Genomic DNA, 20,335 nt, shown 5'->3' with positions numbered 1-20,335 from the left:
ACATCCATCACCTCTTTTCTAGCCCATATTTCCCACAAGGTAACGGCCAGGCAGAGGCAACTAACAAAACCCTCCTCAAAATCCTAAAAAAAGTCGTCAATGATTTTGGTCGTGATTGACACCTACAAATAAATTCAGCCCTATGGGCCTATCGAACTTCCTTCCATACATCCACAGGCACAACTCCATACTCCCTAGTCTATGGTGCCGAAGTGGTACTACCTATAGAGGTTGAACTTCCCTCCTTGCGCATATCTTTACAAGGACAAATATCAAATGAAGAATACAGAGTAGCTCGGCTCACCTAGCTAGATCTCTTAAACGAGAAGCGACAACAAGCCTATGATCATCTCATAGTCTATCAGACTCATCTCAAAAGGAATTTCAACAAGAAGGTGCTTCCACAACACTTTCAGCCAAGTGACATGGTCCTCAAAGAAAATATGAAAGTCCAAGCAGATCGAGAAAAGAAAGGCAAGTTTGAACCTACATGGCTTGGTCCTTATGTTGTCACTGCTTCCTTTGGCTCTGGAGCCTATCAGCTATCTACACTAGAAGGAGAACTCTTGAATGATCCTACTAACATCATTCATCTCAAGAAGTTCTATGCTTGAAGATCCTTGGTATACCTAGCTTTTGAAAAATTAAAAAAAATAGTAAAGAGAAATAAGTGTCCAATGGTGAAAACTTGGCAATTCAAGGTCCTTGGATAGGTACCTTGGTGAAAACCTGGTAATTCAGGCACCTTGTGTACTAAGACTAATCCATTATCTATCACTATCCTATCCCTCATCCATTCACTGACCATCCCATAAAACACCTGCTTGTTCCCTTGGTGTTCCAACCAAATATCCAAAATCTAATGGAGCTTGTAAATACCTCCTGTATACCTTGTAAATCTTGTACCATACCTTGTATATCCAAATCTTGTACCAAAGCTTGTATTATACCTTGTAAATCTTGTACCATACCTTGTATATCTGAATCTTGTCCAAAGTTTGTACCATATTCCAGCCTGTAAATAATCTTGTATCCTAGCTTGTATACTATCATGTACACACACAAAATCCCATTTTCACTTAAGCTTTTCGCAAACCATCTACCTATCCACCTATCACCTATTATTGACATCCCATCCTTCACAAAAATTTCCATCTCACAAAACCAAAACATGAACAAACTTGTACATTTGTAACATATCTTGGTCAGTCAACTTGTACATCCTCTTTAGCTTAGTACCATTGTATCTATCCAGCTTTCGTGTTAGTTCCTCCTTGGTCAGCATCCTGCACACATCGCACAACCCTTGGTTAGCTATTCCAATGCATCCTTTAGCTAGATCTCCTGTCACCAAAGTGTTATCCTTCTTAGTTCAGCTTGCTAGACGCATCACTCCTCCAGATACATTAGCTAAGGTGCTCTCCGATAGGTCCTTGCAGGATATAGCTTTCCTCATGTCTGATCTTGGTTTGTTAGTACCTCTTCCTACCCATCTCATTGGCAAACGGCTCTCTTTTGAATTTTCACTTTCTTTTGATTTGGGATCTTCCCTTTTCGGTCTTGATATATATACATGCAGAGATTAATTAAGCATTACATATATATATATATATATATATATACATATATATACATATATATATATATACATATATATACATATATATATATATATATATATATATATATACATATATATATATATACATATATATATATATACATATATATATATATATATATATATATATATATATATATATATATATATATATAAAACATGTACATATATATATTTGCATATCTGAATTAGCATATTCATATAAACACAATTTTCTAAAGGTTTTCAATTTGGCAGCGCCATCGGCCACTGTCATAGGTACAGAGTTGGGGGTACGGGCTCGGCCCTCCCTGCCCACATATAATATGCGAATCATTTTTTCTTTATAAAAATTTATAACGTTTTATAAAAAAACGTAAATCGAGATGCGATTAACATTTGGTTCTCCAATAAAATATATATGTATATATGTATATGTATATATGTGTATATATATATACATGCAGAGATTAATTAAGCATTACATATATATATATATATATATATATACAAAACATGTACATATATATATATATATATATATATATATATATATATATATATATATATATATATATATATATATATATATATATATATATATATATATATATATATATATATATATTTGCATATCCGAATTAGCATATTCATATAAACACAATTTTCTAAAGGTTTTCAATTTAATGAAATCCATAAAAATATTTGTTCTCCAAATTTACTCAATAAATTTTCTAATGGATTTAAAACCCTAGCCCCGTGTTCTCTTCAAATCTATGCATATAAAGTTTTCTCAAATAATTTTTAACTACCCATATTGAGAATACATACAATTAAAATAGAAAAAACCCTCAAAAAGCATATGGAAGACACGAAGAAGACAGGAAGTGCAAGATGCAGAAGTAGCATAAGCAAAATCATAAGAGTCTACTCAGATTCTGATGCTAATTTGCTTCTCCTCAGAAAACCCGCAGAGCAAGCTCCTCCCTTCTCCAAAGTTCTCGAGTCCTCGAATGCTCCAAAACGCTCTTCCACACTCTCTCTAAGCTTCTAGGAATGCCTAAATATAAAGAACTCTCAGGAAGCACCTAGAATGTCTCTAGAAACAACTAGAAGGTGTAGACAACTAAGCATGAGTCTATTCCAACCTTCTAGATGAGTCATAAGGTTGTAGACACCATGTGCTTAATTGGTGCACTAACCCCCGTGTTGTTGACATATGAGAAATAAAAAGGTGAGTTTACTCCTAGGCAAGCTTATAACTTTTGTTTAATTTTTTTATAACTTTCATTTTAATTTTTATAACTTTTATTATTATTATTTATTTATTACTTTATTATTATTTTATAATTATTATTAATTTTTAATTTCTAATTTTCTTTTATTTAATTCTTTTTCTCAATTAATTCTCATTTAATTAATTATAATCAAAATATCAAAGATCATGATATTATATTAATTTTCTCCAAATAATTAATTTATTAATTAAATCTATTTATTAAGACTTAATTAATAGAAAATTCACCATAGACCTCCAAGATAAAATATGAAAACCCATCATAGAACAATTCATACAAGATCAGTCTAAAGGGTTAAAAATCATGAAATATGTCATCCGACACATTCAGTGGGTGAAATATCCAGATACTTGTCCTATCTTTCTAGGAAAATGGTTCAAAGGTTTAGGATTTGGACTTGAGAATTTATCTCCTTTCTCTTATCATTGAGATAATATAATAGGGTACGCTCATCCTGGCAATTCAGGAAAGTCAATACCTGGTACCTGCAATCTACATAAAAACCATGCATGTACATACAATATATATATATATATATATATATATATATATATATATATATATATAAAATGCTAAGCTAAATAGGCAATGGTAGGAAGTGGTGCATCGTGTAGATCCTGACTAGCAGGTGACTATTGTAGACACCTAAAAACCTTTAGAAAATAAAGTATTTTTATTTTTTGAAAAATTCCTGATGACATCATCATTTATTAATTAATTAATTTATTTATTTTTATGCCATTAAATCTCTTTATCTTAATTAAAAATATTTAATTAAGTAATCCCTCCCAAAAATGTTTAAATCTTATTTAAATATTATTTCCTTATTTATTAATTATTTAATTAATAAATTGACCAAAAAACTCAAAATAAATAAAAAATTTATTTTTTGCCCAAAACTTGGCCAATTTCCTTAAGACCACTAACCTCTTCCAAAATCTTCTAATCCTTCTTTATTTTTGATTAAAGGCTAATCCCATCATTTCCTACCCCTAATCCCAACTCAAAATATTTAATTAAGATTAAATATTAATCCTCATGTTTATTAAAAAAGTTTTAATAAATATCTCCTCAACCCAAACCCTTGAAATAAATAAAATTTTATTTATTTCCTAAAAATCTAATTTATCCTCATCCTAAGAAGTTCTAGACTATTCTAGAAAGTCTTTATCCTCATCCAAAGTCTAGACTCTTCTAGAAGATGTCTTTAAACCTAATCCTAATCCCCTCCTAACCTTGTCACATTCCCTAAACATAGGTTAAGATTTACTAACCCAAGCCAAAGTTAACAAATATCTTCTCCTTCACCCACCCTCATTAAATGCCATCCACTTGCCTATCGCTAAGCTAATCCTAAACCATCCTAATCCATCCTCTAATCATTTGCACAAGCCTAAGCAATCTTAAAACCTTCCTAATCAAGCCCAAGTCGAAATTGCTCTCATCTCCCTCAAAATATCTCAACCATAAAACTTTATGAAGCCCACTAGGCCATAAATGACTCTTTCAAACCCTTTTATTGCTCTTACAAGCCATTATGAGGGTCTTTATGAAGATTTTATCCCTTGAGCTTCCTTTGTTGACTCATCCTTCCCCTTTCCTCCATCCTCTCACCATGTGACATGTGTCACTCCTTGATTGGCTATAAGGAAGCACAATCCATGTGCTCTCCTCTCATGCAATCTAAGCCCTCCATGAGCTTTTTCCCATCCTTACATCTTAGCCCTCAATCCCTCAAGCCTCTTGCCTATAAATTGAATCCCCTCCCAAGCCATTTCAAACACAACCCATGAAGTAAAGTCATAATGCCATTTTAAGAAGCCATTTTATATCAAAACCATACACCCACACCCAAATTCCAACTCCATTTGAAGCCCTTTTTGAAGCATAAGCTTGAGCATACATCCTATCTATTTAGAAAAAGCTACTCAACAAGAGAACTTCTCATTGAGAGAGCCCATTAATGGCTCATATTCTCAATTGAGAGCTCATCTTAGTCTATCTTGAAGTTTATGAATTTTGTTTAGTTTGTAGAAGCTTTATTTAAATTTGGTTTCTATTAGCATACTAACATTGCTCATATGCAACTATGACTCCCTTCCTTAACCATATCAAAAATGTCATACAATAAGAACAAACATTCACACCATACACATACAAGTATGGGGTAAGTATCCATAATTAAACACATGAGATAATAAACCATCTAACTAATCATCATCAATAACTGAAAGCAATGTAATGATCATCATGCATACATGAAATGTAAAGTCTAAATGATCTCATCATATATCAACTAAATCCATAACATAATGTCTGATAGTTTCAAAACAATACCACTAATCCATCAACATAAAACTAGTCTAGCATAATCTGATAATAATAGCAACAATGTGTCCAGAAAAATGTGAATGAGGGTAGGCACTACAATTTGATCCTTTATTTCACCACTTATCTTTGTGCAACCTTGTGATTTTACTTGATGACCAAATTAGTCATCTATTTAGTCACTTATACTTATAAGTTGAAAAACATTACCAAAATTTGATCAATTTTGATCACATGACTAAAAATTTTAGTCTTGTGACTAAAAGTTTTAGTCATGTGGTCATTTATTTTCCAAAATTCTACTAGTGTTGTTTGAATCTTGATATACATGTATTACTAACATTTTCTTGTTTACGTGTGCTCCCAATAGAGAAGGATTTTCACGTATACATTTTGGCATGCCTGTGGGATGAACCCACAACCATAAGGTAAAATCTCTTTCATTGCATTTTTGTTGTGCAAGTTATTTCAAAATAATTCAAAAAAAATAGTTTAAAAAAAAAAATTGAGAGCTTTTTTTTTGCCTAGTTATTTCTTAAAAAGAAACAAAAAAAAATCAAAATTTTCTTGCTTTTTTTTTCCAAAGTGCGTAATGCCACTCAAACACCAGTCATGGCCACTACAACACCACTCCCACTCATCTTGGTCACTGCAACCTACACATTATGCCATTGTGATGCCTGTCTGCATCTCCCTCTACACCCAGATCCACTACCTCTACCCTCGGCCTACTATTTGCGCCACCCATCTATAACCCCCCACTGCACCCAGATCCATTGCCTCCACCCTCAACCTATTATTTCTCTCATGTAGCCCTCATAGCTTGTGGCCTTTAGAGACCACCACCACTGTAATTGCTTCAACCCCCACATCCTCTCTACTCAGCCACTATGGCCACCAACACATCTGGCCACCTTGCAATCAAACCCTCCAGCATAGTCGACCAACATTCGACCACCAGAATTATTTTTTGGCAACCAAACTTTTTTTTCTTGGCGACGATCATATGGCCATCAAATTTAAACCTATAGGTTGTTGATTTCATCACTACATAAGTCTTCAACATGCCCTTTTAAGCCATAAGAAGCAATGTTCGATATTTTGCTCATAACTTGAGCATCTAGACTCTATTTTTGGAAAACAAAATATCATCGAAAAGCTAGTTCTGAGCATGTCATGATGGTTTTATTTTCATTTAATTTTGATGTAATTTAGATACTTGTTTTTTCTGTTAAAGTTTAAATTTATCTTTAACATTTTTATTGTAGGGTTATTTCATGTTTGTTATAAAATTTCAATGCCCTAACTTATGGTTTTGTAGGGATATTTTCTAACTCATGCATTGCAAGTTGAAGAGTTTTGGAAACCGCTAACCATATTTCTTGCAAGTTTTTCCTTAAATTTGTTTTGAAATGAACTTGAATGCTTAATCACTTGTCTTTTAATGCATGTTGCACTTAATTGGACAAATCAAACACACTCTTGAATGGCTAAAGCTAAAACAATCAAATTCAATCTTGAATGCATAATCAATTGAATAACCCTTCCATTTGGATGAATGTTGTTTTAAAACACAATCTTGAATGCCTTAAGGAAATTGAAATTTTTCATGGAATGAATGTTTCAACACAATCTTGAATGCCCTAAGGAAATTGAACTTTTTCATGGAATGAATGTTTCAACACAATCTTGAATGCCCTAAGGAAATTGAACTTTTCATAGAATGAATGTTTCAACACAATCTTGAATGCCTTAAGGAAATTGAACTTTTTTATGGAATGAATGATAACACAATCTCAAATGTCTAAGAATCAAAGAATATTGCAATGAAAATTTCAATTTGGTGCTTAAAACAAACACTCACTCAATCTTGAATGCATAAAGGAATTGAGTCTTTCCTTATCAAATTTCTTATGTTGACAATGCTCGATTTTCTTATGTTGGAAAACTCTCAATTTCTATTATGTTGATGACATTGTCAAATTAGAAAGAACATTGTATGATGTAAACATGAGTGTCTTCAAAAGTATATTACAAAACCTAAAGCTCCATTGGGAAAGAACAAGTGTCTTTTAGTCCCAAGACCACTTATGTATTCACTCCTCTCGTGCCTTCAAGTGATCTTAAGTACACAAGAAATAAGTGGCCTTATTTTACATTTTTTAGGAGGCTTGCTTAGGGATTTCATCACCCCTTGGGATGACCTCAATTCTAGCATTCTGGTGGAGTATAAATATCGAGAGGTGAATCGAAAGACACCTCTCTTGAAAGTAAAATCTTGTCACTCTTGGCTAAGCCCCAAAGAACTTTATATCTTTAGGAAGTGAAGGTGAAGATTTGGGTTACCATCTCCTCCTGGCTGTGTGGCTTTTTTTTTTTCATCTACAGATTTGGGCCTCATGTACCTTGCGTATATCGAGGACAACCTTAGCTAAGCTTGTGTATCCTAGTCAAAACCTTATAGGATTATTGGTGTGCTTGACGTACTTGAATGTTCAAAACCTCCCCATTTGACATAGATACATCATCTTAGCTTTTCTTGTATATATTTCATTGTATGATTTGCAAGTTATATTTCAAAAAAAAATCCAAAAACATTATCAAAGTTCAAAATCCAAAAACATCATAAAAATTCAAAATCAAAAAACATTTCAAAAAACAAACAAAGTATACAAAAAGAAGCTCTTGTTTTCCACATCACTTCTTCTATCCATCAAGTTCATCACCATCATGCATCTCTCTTCTTAATCATTCCAATCATTCCTCATTTTCTTAATCATTCAATTAAAATATATAGTCTTCATTCTATTCATGATTCATAGTCTACATCGAGATCCAATTCTCTCATCCAATGCTTCATACTCATGATTCTTAATCCAGCTCCTTATCAATTTTATTCCTTCCTAATCAATTACTTTTTCAATCCATTCACATCTTCATCTAAAATCAATCTTTGTAATATCATCTATTTAAATCTTCTTCTATTTCAATTCAATTTTTCATCAAATCTTCTACTTTGGACTAATGAGCATCATCATAATCCTTGGACTTTAATCCTAGTTATCTTGAATGACCCAAAATATTATCAAGGTTACCTCAAACCTTCATCCAATATCAAATCAAATCCAGTCAACTCAAATCAAAAAAAAAGTCCAAACTTGCTCCTAGTCCCAAGTTCATATTCCTTTTCTCATTGAATCTCTCACCACTCCTCATCCAATCTCAATGGATATGAATTGGCTTAATTAGATGGTTGACAATATTCAAAGACAATATGGAGTCATATCTCCCATACAACCCACATATCAAATCAATCCTCAAAACTTCATATCCAATTCTAGTCCATTTCACATTTCTTATTCTCCTACCTTTGACAAGGGAAATTCACCTTATTATCTTTCAGCCACATATGATTCTATTCATAGCCCACATAAGTCTTCAAACAAGATTGTCACTGCCAAAGAATTTGAGGAATTATGTCCTCTTCCCCCATGTTTCCAAGATAATAATATTGATATCCCATACAACCCAAACCCTCCAAATAATTCCCCATACTTTCAAGTTAATGTCCAAAGCCATCATCCCATATCTCAACCTCTGCACAATCCTAATCCTCCAAGATCAACATCATCCCCACCTTGTAATAGGTTTCTCTCACTAGAAATTGTGGCTAAATATAAAACTAAAAATAAAGTGATTCAATCACCCAAAGTCATACACCCAATTCCATCTCAAGGCCTTCCTCCAAAGCATGTCATTATGGATTCCTCTTCTCCTCTAGATCTGAGCATTTCTCCGTCTCATGATTCCCTTATCCCTCAAGATCCATTTATCTCTCTTAGTCCATATCATGATTCCATTATCCCTCAAGATCCATTTATCCCTCTTAGTCCATCTCATAATTCCCTTATCCCTCAAGATCCATTTATCCCTCTTAGTCCACCTCATGATCCCCTTCCTAATCAATATCAAGACATTCTATGTACCACACACATTATAGATTCCCCTCCATCTTAGGAGTTATCATCCATAGATTCTCCACCTATTGAAGATATTCCTTCTATAGAATCCACTAGCTCTCCTCCCTGTTAAGATCAAAATGCTTTGTCTCATGATTCCATTCCATCCACTCTATTATATGAACCTATCCCACTAGATGGTCCTAAAATTCCTTCCATTCCACCACATGATCCTCTTTTAAGTCAAGATTAAAGTATCCCTTCATGCACATTTCATTATCCGAATCCATTTTCTGATCCTATTATCCCTCATAATTCCCCTCATGATCCTAATCCTCCACATGACCCTATCACATCTATCCAATCCATTCATGAATCCCCTATACATGGACTCGCATCTGGTATTGAAAATAATAAGTATCCCATTAATGAAATAATGTCTCAAGATGTTAGTACACCTTCCACTCCTTCCAAATCTGAAATTCCTCCATCCAAACCTAAGTATTCCCATCATCCATATTCCAAGTCCATTTTGGGTTTTTCTATCCATATTCCTTTTCCTTCCTCATTTCCATCCATTTTAGGTCCTTATTCTGCAAATTTGAACCCTTAATTTCTTCCATTCATTTTGGGTCCATACATGCCTTCATACACCATATCCACTTATTCCACTTCATTCCCTCATGCTCCTCATAAATATCAACAAAGGCACACATCCTTGAATTCCTTCCAATGTTCACCATCCATAAGCCCCCCATCCCATTTTTCCTCCTATAGTCATACCTTGGCCAATGGAAGCAAATTAGATACCAAAAATAAAGTGAATAAAGCCAAATATCCACAAAAATCCAAGGATCAACATGTACCCTCTAAATGACATGTTCAAGAAAAGAAAAATGTGATCCAAAAGAAAGAAGAACTTAGAAGGCCACAAAGGCTGAAAATTAAAAATGTAAAAATTATGTGGATTCCAAAGCTCCTTAAAGCAGCAATGATTCTCAAAGAAAAGAACATGACATCCAATTTCACTAATCCAAAGGCTTTCCTCATTCATAAATCATCAAAAGTTTCATTTTCCAAATCCATTTTGGGTCCTTATGTACCCAAATCCACCATCTTGAATTCATCTCCTTCATCCATTTTGGGTCCCTATACCCCAAGTTTCCAAAGTTCCATCACCCTTCAAGGTGTGTGCAAATGATGATCTTTCCATCTACTCACTCACAAGTTTTCCAACCTAGCATCCATCAACCTAGTCTTCCTCCAAATCACTCCACCCCCTTAATCCAAACTTTTTCATAAGTCCTTGGCCTTCATTTCCCAATCCATTTCATCCTTCTTTTTCCCTTCCTACCAACATCTATGGGAAAATAATAATAATAATTCCTTGCAAAAAAATAAAATGATAAATAAATATCAAGGGATACCATCCATGTATCTCAATGCTTGAGTCCTCCCTTCCACTTCTGCTTATCCATCCATTCACTTTTCCTCTTCCACTTGCACTCTACACTTGGGGCAAGCTCCATCTATATCGTACTACCTTGCATATCTTCCATATTTCCATCTATCCTCCATCCTCCTTGTCCATATTTGATCTTGACTATCCTATTCACTTCATCCCTTCATGCTCACTTTTCATATCCATCCATTATCCTAAATGCTCTCATCCATTCACATATCTTGATCTTGATAGTCTATCCATATCCTTCATATTATTATCCCTATCATATTTGCACCCTCCTTCCCATATCCCTTATTCATTGACCTTTCATGTCTATGCTCGTGATCACTACTAGAGGCACAACAATAAGCTATTCATACAGGCTTTGGAAGAACGCATGCCTTCACTTCCTCCATGCATTAGCCTTCACACCATCCTTACATGTTCATGTATCCTTTCTCGCCATATTTTCCTTCCATTTTTCCTATCCTTGGTATGGAGCAATTTTGGTAACTCCTTTGAAACATGGTCCTTGGGCCCCCATTGTCTTATACTAGATCCTTTGGTCCCCCATTTTATTTCTCCATTCGGAAATCCCCACCCTTTTCCTCCATTTACCATTCCTTGGATCTCCCTTATCAATAGTCTAAATCTAATCATTGTCATCAATTTAATCAATTCATTTCTCCTTTGATCTAGTCTTATTCCCTTCTAATCATTTCATACACATCAATTTCAATCTTCTCAAAATCATTCATCTCATTCAATTACATTCATCCATCATCATATCATATCTTATCCACACTCTTCTATTCATCATATGATCTCATGACACTAAGCTTATCAAAATAGTGATTGCAAACAAAGCTTACACAAATTCACACTGCAACTAAATGATTTGAGAATATTGTTCTATTCACACAATTTCCATCAATTCAATCATAAACAACTCAATTAAACAATCAATTTCAATCAATCAATCAATTTTTGCCCTATAGAATGTATCCTTCCTACATAGGCTTAACATCAACTTTCACTATCAAAATCCAATTCATGGCAAGAACAGTGGACTAAATGACTACATGGTCATGAGTTCTTTTGTGGATTTTATCTTTGTGTATCAGTGATAGCCTCTCCAAGTGTGCCTTGATCTTCAATATCTTGATATCATTTGAATGACTTATCCTGATTACATGTGTCATTTTGCATTATGATCTATTTTCATGATTCTTTCGCACATCTATGTTGGTTTCGAGTTATAATTATGCATTGCTCATTGGGGGCAACAGGTTAGCACACCTCCCACCAAATTCCTCCAAAAGAATTTGGCTGTGCCTAGACCTCTCCAATGCATACATGTCATTTGTTCCATCATCACTTTGAAACCTACAACTATTGTGTTGAGAGTCTAGTCCATGCAAAGGAACCTTGTCATCTATGCTACTATAACATTTGGTGCATCACTCATGTTGCAATATCAAACTAGGGTATGCTCTCTCATATGAACACAACTAAATCTCGTGCATTCATGTAGTTAGGTTTCATGTAGACTAGGGCTTCATTGTGATTTTTTTTTGAGACAAGGGTCCTGTTTAAGCCTTTCCCTTTTCCTTCTTGTGTCTATTTTTGAGAAAATGAGGCAAAAAATATATTCCTTTTTCACCTTATTTCCTCGAGGGGACACCCTCCTCCCTTGTTGTAGCTATGGCACGACTCTTCTAACTCCTTTCCTCATTGGGGAAATTTGTATTTTCTTTTACTTTGATGCAATGTCGTCCGAACACTACATCAAAGAGGGGCAAAATGTAGACACCTAAAATTGTCCTAAAACACTATATTAATTAATTTAATATCTCCTTTGACATTATGATTAATTATTGATTAATTAATTGTATTTTGTCATATTCTTCTACTTATTTAATTAATTTTACTTAATTAAATAAGTTCACTTCCCTAATGTATTTTGAATTAATTCAAATACTCCCCTCTAATGTGTTAAATTCATTTAATGCATAGTGACATCATATATTCACTTTTTAAATAAATTCAATTTATTTAAATCCTCCACATGCTTGAGTTTCTTAAACCTAATTAAGATTAATCTAAATTAATCTTAACCCTAACCTTTCCTCCACCAAGTTTAATAAATGATTTCATAAAATCATTTTTTCCTGTCTTATCCATCCAACCTTTCAAATGAATTTCCAATTCATTTATTCCTCCACTTAAATAAAATATTTAATATTCTATTTGAAATTTCTTGTCTCTAACCTTGGAAATGAATTTGTAATTCATCTTCCACTTCATCCCTCCACTTAATCATTTCTAAAATGATTTATGGACCTTGACCCCTTTGGAAATGAATTTCTAAATTCATCTTCCACTCCATTTATTTCTAAAAGTATTATTTCCCTTTTATCTCCCACTCTCCATTTTCAATTCTCCCATTATGACATGTTCCCCATTGAGCCTCATTCTTTAATTGAGTCATTATCTCCCTTTCTTTATCATTGCCCTTGCGACCCTTGCATGGCCTATGTGTCTTCTATGTGGCTCCTATTTGGATGCCACATAGGTGCCACCTCCACAAGGTCTCCCTAAAATCTATAAATAGAGCCCTTGTTATTGTTTAGTGTGGAGTCTAATAAGTCCCCAAGTGGGAGATTGTTAGATTGTGGTGACTAATCAAGAAAGTACTATACATACTTCATAATTAGTGTCATTCAGGGCATCACCCTAAAAAAAAAAAAATTGGGCCCTATTTTTTCGAGATTCATAGATTCGCCATTCGTAGATTTGGGCCGACATGTTATAACCCTAAAGTGGTTTAATATATGTATAAAAGGGCTTAGGGTTAGGGATTGTAATATAGTGTGATGCAAAATTGCTTCTTGTGGTGGTATTGAGCTGTAAGGGATTGCAGATTGTAATCAGGTTGTAATTACTGGATTGTAATAAGATCGGACTTGCTATTTGGTGGATGTAGCCTAGGGATTAGGTGAATCATGTTAAATCTTGGTGCCTTGTGTTCATTTCTGTGTGATTTATTATTTTTTGTTATTAGTTATATTTGCATGTAGTTTTTTATTTCTGTCTGTGGTTTATCCTAACAAGTGGTATCAGAGTGAAGTTGTCTTTCAGTTATCCTCTACATGAAAGTCTCACGGTTGAGTGGGAGCGATGGCAGATGAGGGTAAGCTGAGGGTTGACAGGTTTAATGGGCAGAACTTCCAGTTATGGAAGATGAAAATGGAAGAATATCATTAACAAAAGGATTTATGGAAGCTATTAGAAGGCAAAGCCAAGAATCAAAGATCTATGTTAGATGTTGAATGGGATCTTTTGGACAGAAAGGCACTCAGAAGCATTTAGTTATGCTTGGCACCATCGGTGGCATTTAATATTACAAAAGCAAAGATGACAAAAGAGTTGATGAAAACCCTAGCGACACTATATGAAAAGCCCTCTGCTTCAAACAAGGTATTTCTCATGAAGCGTTTATTTAATATGAAAATGGCAGAAGGTGGATCTGTTGCAGATCATTTAAATGAGTTTAATACTATTAATAGTTAGTTATCTTCTGTGGGTATCAATTTTGATGAAGAAATTAGGGCTCTCTTGATTTTGTGTTCTTTGCCTTAAAGCTAGAATGGCTTGGTAATGGTAGTGAGTAATTATGTTCCTGGATCTAGTACCCTAAAATGTGAAGATGTGATCGGTGTTGTTTTGAGTGAGGAAACTAGTAGGAAATCCTTAGGTGGATCTACATCAGGAAGTGCTTTGAATGCACAAAGTAGGGGTAGAAAAATTGAGAGAGGAAATAACTTTGGAAACTATGGAAAATCAAGAAGAAAGTCAAAGAGGAAGAGGTCTCAATCAAGAGGACCAAACGACTGTTGGTATTGTGAGAAACCAGGTCATAAAAAGAAAGATTGTTGGAATGGCAAGAAAAATGAAGGAGACAAATCAAATGGAGACAAGGAGGCAAATATGGTAAGTAACAAATCCAAAGAGGATTCTTTTCTTCTATCTTTAGAAAATGTCGATGATTCATGGGTTTTAGATTCTGGTGCTTCATTTCATGCTACACCTCATAGAGGTTATTTCATTGATTATGTCTAAGGGGATTTTGGGCTTGTTTATTTTGGGGATAATGAACCCTGTCAAATTGTTGGAAAGGGAAAAATTAATATTAAGTTGCAGAATGGGAATCATTGGCTACTACATGAGGTAAGACATGTTCCAAGGCTAAGTAGGAATTTAATTTCAACAGGGCAACTTGGTGATGAGGGTTGTGTAGTTACTTTTAATGATAAAAATTAGAAGGTTTCAAAAGGTCCCCTTGTAGTAGAAAAAGGTGTGAAAGTAGGCACCTTATATCTTTGTATAGGTCATATTGTTCCTTCTACTTTGATTGTTTCAGAGAAAAATGAATGTTCAGGAATAATTGCTGCAGTTGAGCAAGGAGAACAAATCACTCCTGTAGATTCTGATACAGCATTGTGGCACAATAGACTTGGGCACATGAGTGAGAAAGGTATGAAAGTACTTCATTCAAAGAAATTGTTACCAGGTATGAAATGTTTTAATATGGATTTCTATGAAAGTTGTGTGTATGGAAAATAAAAGAGAGTGAGTTTTGTAAAGACTGGGAAGGAAAACAAAAAGGAGAAATTAGAGCTTGTACATACAGATGTATGGGGACCACCTCAAGTATCTTCCCTTGGTGGCTCTTATTATTATGTTACATTTATTGATGATGCAACTAAAAAAGTATGGGTTTATTTCCTTAGACAGAAATCTGATGTATTTCAAACTTTTAAGAAATGGAAATGCTTGGTTGAAAATGAGACTGGTAAGAAATTAAAATGTCTCAGATCTGATAATGGTGGTGAGTATTGCAGTCATGAATTTGAAGATTATTGCTCCACTAATGGTATTCATAGATAGAAAACTATTCCAAGGACTCCACAGGAAAATGGAGTGGCTGAACGCATGAACAGGACTATAATGGAGCACGCAAGGAGCATGAGGTTACATGCTAGGTTGCCCTTACACATGTGGGTGGAGGCTTTCAATACTATAGTATATTTGATTAATAGAGGTCCCTCTACTCCTTTGGGCTGTGGTATTCTAGAGGAGGCATGGGCTGGTAAGAAAGTGAGTTATTCTTTTCTCAAGACCTTCGGTTGTGAAGCTTTTGCTCATATAGACTCTGAAAATAGAACCAAGCTAGAAGCTAAATCAAAGAAATGTCTCTTTTGTTAGATATGGCATTAATGAATTTGGTTATAGGCTTTGGGATTTTGAAAATCTTGAAATTTTTAGAAGTCAAGATGTCATATTCAATGAGAAATTGTTGTACAAAGATCTATTGCAGCAACATGAGAAGAAAGAACATGATTATGTAGTGTTGGATGATACTCCAAAAGCTGATGTTCCAACCATTCCTCATGATGTGCAACAATCGCAACAATAAATACCACATGCACCAGTGAATTTTATACAGTCAACTAGGCCAATTAGACCTCCACAAAGATTTTCTCCCTCTTTGTATTCTATTTTACTTATTGATGTTGATGAACCTGAAAGTTATGATGAAGTTGTGCAGGTGGATACTAAGATTCAATGGGAGTCTGCAATGAAAGATGAAATGGACTCTTTGCTGCAGAATGAGACATGGGATTTGTGCAAATTGCCTGCAGGTAAAAAGGCTTTACAAAATAAGTGGGTTTACAAGTTGAAAGAAGAGGAAGGAGGTAAGAAAAGATTTAAAGCCAGGTTAGTTGTAAAAGGATTTGCACAGAAAAAGGGAATTGATTCTGATGAGATATTTTCTCCTGTTGTTAAAATGACTTCTATCCATACTATTTTAAGTCTTGTGGCTACTAAAGATTTGCATTTAGAGTAGTCAAATGTTAAAACAGCCTTCCTTCATGGTGATTTGGATGAAGAAATATATATGGCTCAGTCACAGGGATTTGAGGTCAAAGGTAAGGAGAACTTAGTGTACAAATTGAAGAAAGTTTATATGGCTTGAAGCAAGCACCTCGGCAATGGTATCTAAAATTTGACAGGTTTGTGCATGAGCATGGCTATAACAAGTATCATTTAGATTATTATGTTTATTTTAAGAGGTTGGATGATGATAGCTACATTATTTTATGTTTATATGTTGATGATATGCTTGTAGCTGGGTGTAACATGGATCATATTAAGTTGTTGAAACGCCATTTAGCACATGCATTTGCTATGAAGGATTTGGGGGCAAAAAAAAAAATCCTTGGTATGAAGATTTTTAGAGATAGGAAGAATAGAACATTGACACTATCTCAGGCTGATTATGTTGAGAAGGTGTTGCAACATTTCTCTATGGAGAATGCTAAATCTATCAACACACCTTTACCTAGTCATTTGAAATTGACTAAAGAGATGTGTCCTAAGACATAGGAAGAGGAGGATAAGATGTCCAAGGTACCCTATGCTTTAGCTATAGGAAGCTTGATGTATGCTATGGTATGCACTAGGCCAGATATTGCCCATGCAATGGGAGTTGTTAGTAGGTATACGAGTCATCCAGGATTTGAGCATTGGAATGTTGTCAAGTGGATTCTCGAATATTTGAGAGGAACATCCAATAAGTGTTTACACTTTGGGGGCTCTACTACTAATTTACAGGGCTATGTTGACTCAAATTTGGTAGGAGATATTGATACCAGGTGGAGTACTATAGGTTATGTCTTTACTGTTGATGGGGCAGCCATGAGCTGGGTTTCTAGGTTTCTAGGTTACTACAGAGGCAGAGTATGTTGCTACTACAGAGGTAGCCAAGGAGATGATATGGCTTTAGTTATTCTTGGAAGAATTGGGACATCCTCAGAAGGATAATTATTTATTCATAGATAGTCAGAGTGACATTCATCTTGCAAAGAATTCAGCTCTGCATTCTAAGACCAATCACATACAGTTGCGGTACCATTTCATTTGATCAGTTTTGGAGGATGGATAGTTAAAGCTGGAGAAGATCCATACAAATGACAAAGGTTGTAACAAGGGAGAAGCTAAACTCCTCTTTAGCTTCGGTTGGTCTTTTAGACTGAACATGAATAAAAGAATAGCTGAGTCCAAGGTGGTTTGATCCAATGGGAGCCCCATGTGGTAGTAGTATTCCTACAGGATCAGTCTCCAAGTAGGAGATTGTTGTTTAGTGTGGAGCTTGATTAGTTCCCAAGTGGGAGATTGTTAGATTGTGGTGATTGATCAGGAAAGTACTGTACATACTTCATAATTAGGGAGTTCAGGGCATCGCCCGAAAAAAAAAAAAAAATTGGGCCCTATTTTATCGAGATTCGTAGATTCGCCATTCGTAGATTCGAGCTGACATGTTATAACCCTAAAGTGGTTTAATATTTTTATAAAAGGGCTTAGGGTTAGGGATTGTAATAAAGTGTGATGCAAAATTACTTCTTGTGGCGGTATTGAGCTGTAAGGGATTACAGATTTTAATCAGGTTGTAATTACTGGATTGTAATAAGATCAGACTTGTTGTTTGGTGGACGTAGCCCAGGGATTGGGTGAACCATGTTAAATCTTGGTGCCTTGTGTTCATTTCTATGTGATCTATTATTTTCTATTATTATTTATATTTGCAAGTAGTTTTTTATTTTTCTCCATGGTTTATCCTAACACTTGTCTCAAGCAAAATGATTTCCTCTTTTGCATTGTTATCATGCCAATATAGCATTAGATCAATCTCCCTCATTTTGCATTGTTATCATGTTAGTTTCATTCTAGAGCTTATAGATATCTGTATGCATTGTACTAATCCTTGGTAGTTGATTTAGATTTCATTGTTTTCATTGGTAAATTAGCTTACATTCTTGCATTCCATTTTTCATCTCACATCCTCTTAGAATCCTCTTGAGATTGGCTTACTCATAGCCATTTCTTAAAAGCATTCCTTCACTCATATAGCATAAGATTCATATTTATTTCATACCATTATCATTGGGATTCAATCATAGTTGTGTTTGGGAGAGCACATCCACATCCCCAAATCTTGAGCACACCAACAAGGCCTCTTATGGGTGCCCTTGTTGAGCTGCTCTAAGGTTGCATGGGGACTATATTTCTTGGTTGCATTGCTTTATGAAACTCAAGTATCTTAGTTATATTTTTTTTTTGAACCTTGATATGCATGTATTACTAATTTTTTCTTGTTTACGCATTCTCCCAATAGAGAAGGACTTTCACATATACAAAAGTTTAACAACTTTTGGAGATCCACGGTAGGCATCTTCAGGAAAGATAGACTGAAGTTTGATGGAAAAAATTATGATAGTTGGAAGGAAAATATGAAGACACATCTACTATGTATGGATCTGGGATATTGGATCTTGACAAAATTAGGAAAGAAAATCATTGCTAAAAAGGATTGGAAAATTGTATCAAGGATGAAAGAGATCTTTTTATGTGTGAAATGAGAGCTAGAGAAGCACTATTGACTACACTTCCTAAAATTTAATACAATCAGGTAAAATCACTTGTTACTTCACATTTGATTTGGAAAGGTTTGGAAACTAGTTATGAAGGTGATGCCATTCTAAGAAGTTAAGGCTACAAAGTTGGATTTTTGCATTTCAAAATGCTAAAATGATGGAAGATGAATCTATATGAACATATGTAGGCAAGATATCAAAAATTACTACTGGTATTAAATCTCAAGGAGGAACCAAACAAGATGATAATGTTACATGGAAGATATTGAAGACTTTAACACCACCATTTAAGCTAGCATTTCAAATGATACTATTGTCAATTTCTTGTACCAAAGATTTAACAAAGGATACATTGCTTGGAAGACTTGAACCAATTAAGAATGAGCGTAAATAGCCTGAAGAATTGACCAGAATAGAGAAAACTTTTAGTGCCTTGAATATTCAACCTAGTCTATCAAGGAGCACAAGTGCTAGAGGATATTTTGCTAGTTGCAACAAATCCAAGGAGGATAAAAAGATTGAAGAAGGAGTAGCCCTTTTGGTAAGAAGAGAAAAAGGTTGTAAGAAAATGTTTAAATGTTGGACTTGTGATGAATATAGTCATTATGCATCTAAGTGCCCTAAAAGAGAGAAAAAGTATAAATGAAATTACAAACGTAGAAGAGATAGAGAGTGTTTGTATGCAAATGAAGAAAATGATTCTAATGAACAAGTAGTAAGTGCTAGTGTTGATGAAATAGGATTTGTGGCAATAAAAGAAGAAAGTACAAAGAAAGTAGTGAAAGTAGCCTTGATGTCATAGGTTGAAAAGAAATTTGATTGGATAATAGACAGTGGATGTTCACATCATATGACTGGTGATATGAACAAGTTTGTTGACTTCAAAATTTGGGATGGAGACATTGTCAAAGTTACAAACAATGCATCATGCCAAGTTAAAAGTATTGGATCTATAACTCTTGATGGTAAAACTAATACTAAGGATGTATATTTTGTTGATGGTTTGAAGCACAATCTTTTGAGTGTTGGACAACTAGTGGACAAAGGTTATCAGTTGTAGTTCATATAAAAGACATGCATGATCAAAGAAAAATATGGAAAGGTAATTGGAACAAGAACCAGATCTAGAGGTAATGTATTTTAGTTGAATCTTGCTGAAATGACATGTTTGGTTGCAAAGGCAGATGATAGTTGGTTATGGCATGAGA

The sequence above is a fragment of the Cupressus sempervirens genome, chromosome 2 (assembly GCF_028749045.1).
Source record: "Cupressus sempervirens isolate cs-2001-9-10 chromosome 2, ASM2874904v1, whole genome shotgun sequence".
Lineage (NCBI taxonomy): Eukaryota > Viridiplantae > Streptophyta > Pinopsida > Cupressales > Cupressaceae > Cupressus > Cupressus sempervirens.
Note: the sequence above shows the minus strand (reverse complement) of the source record.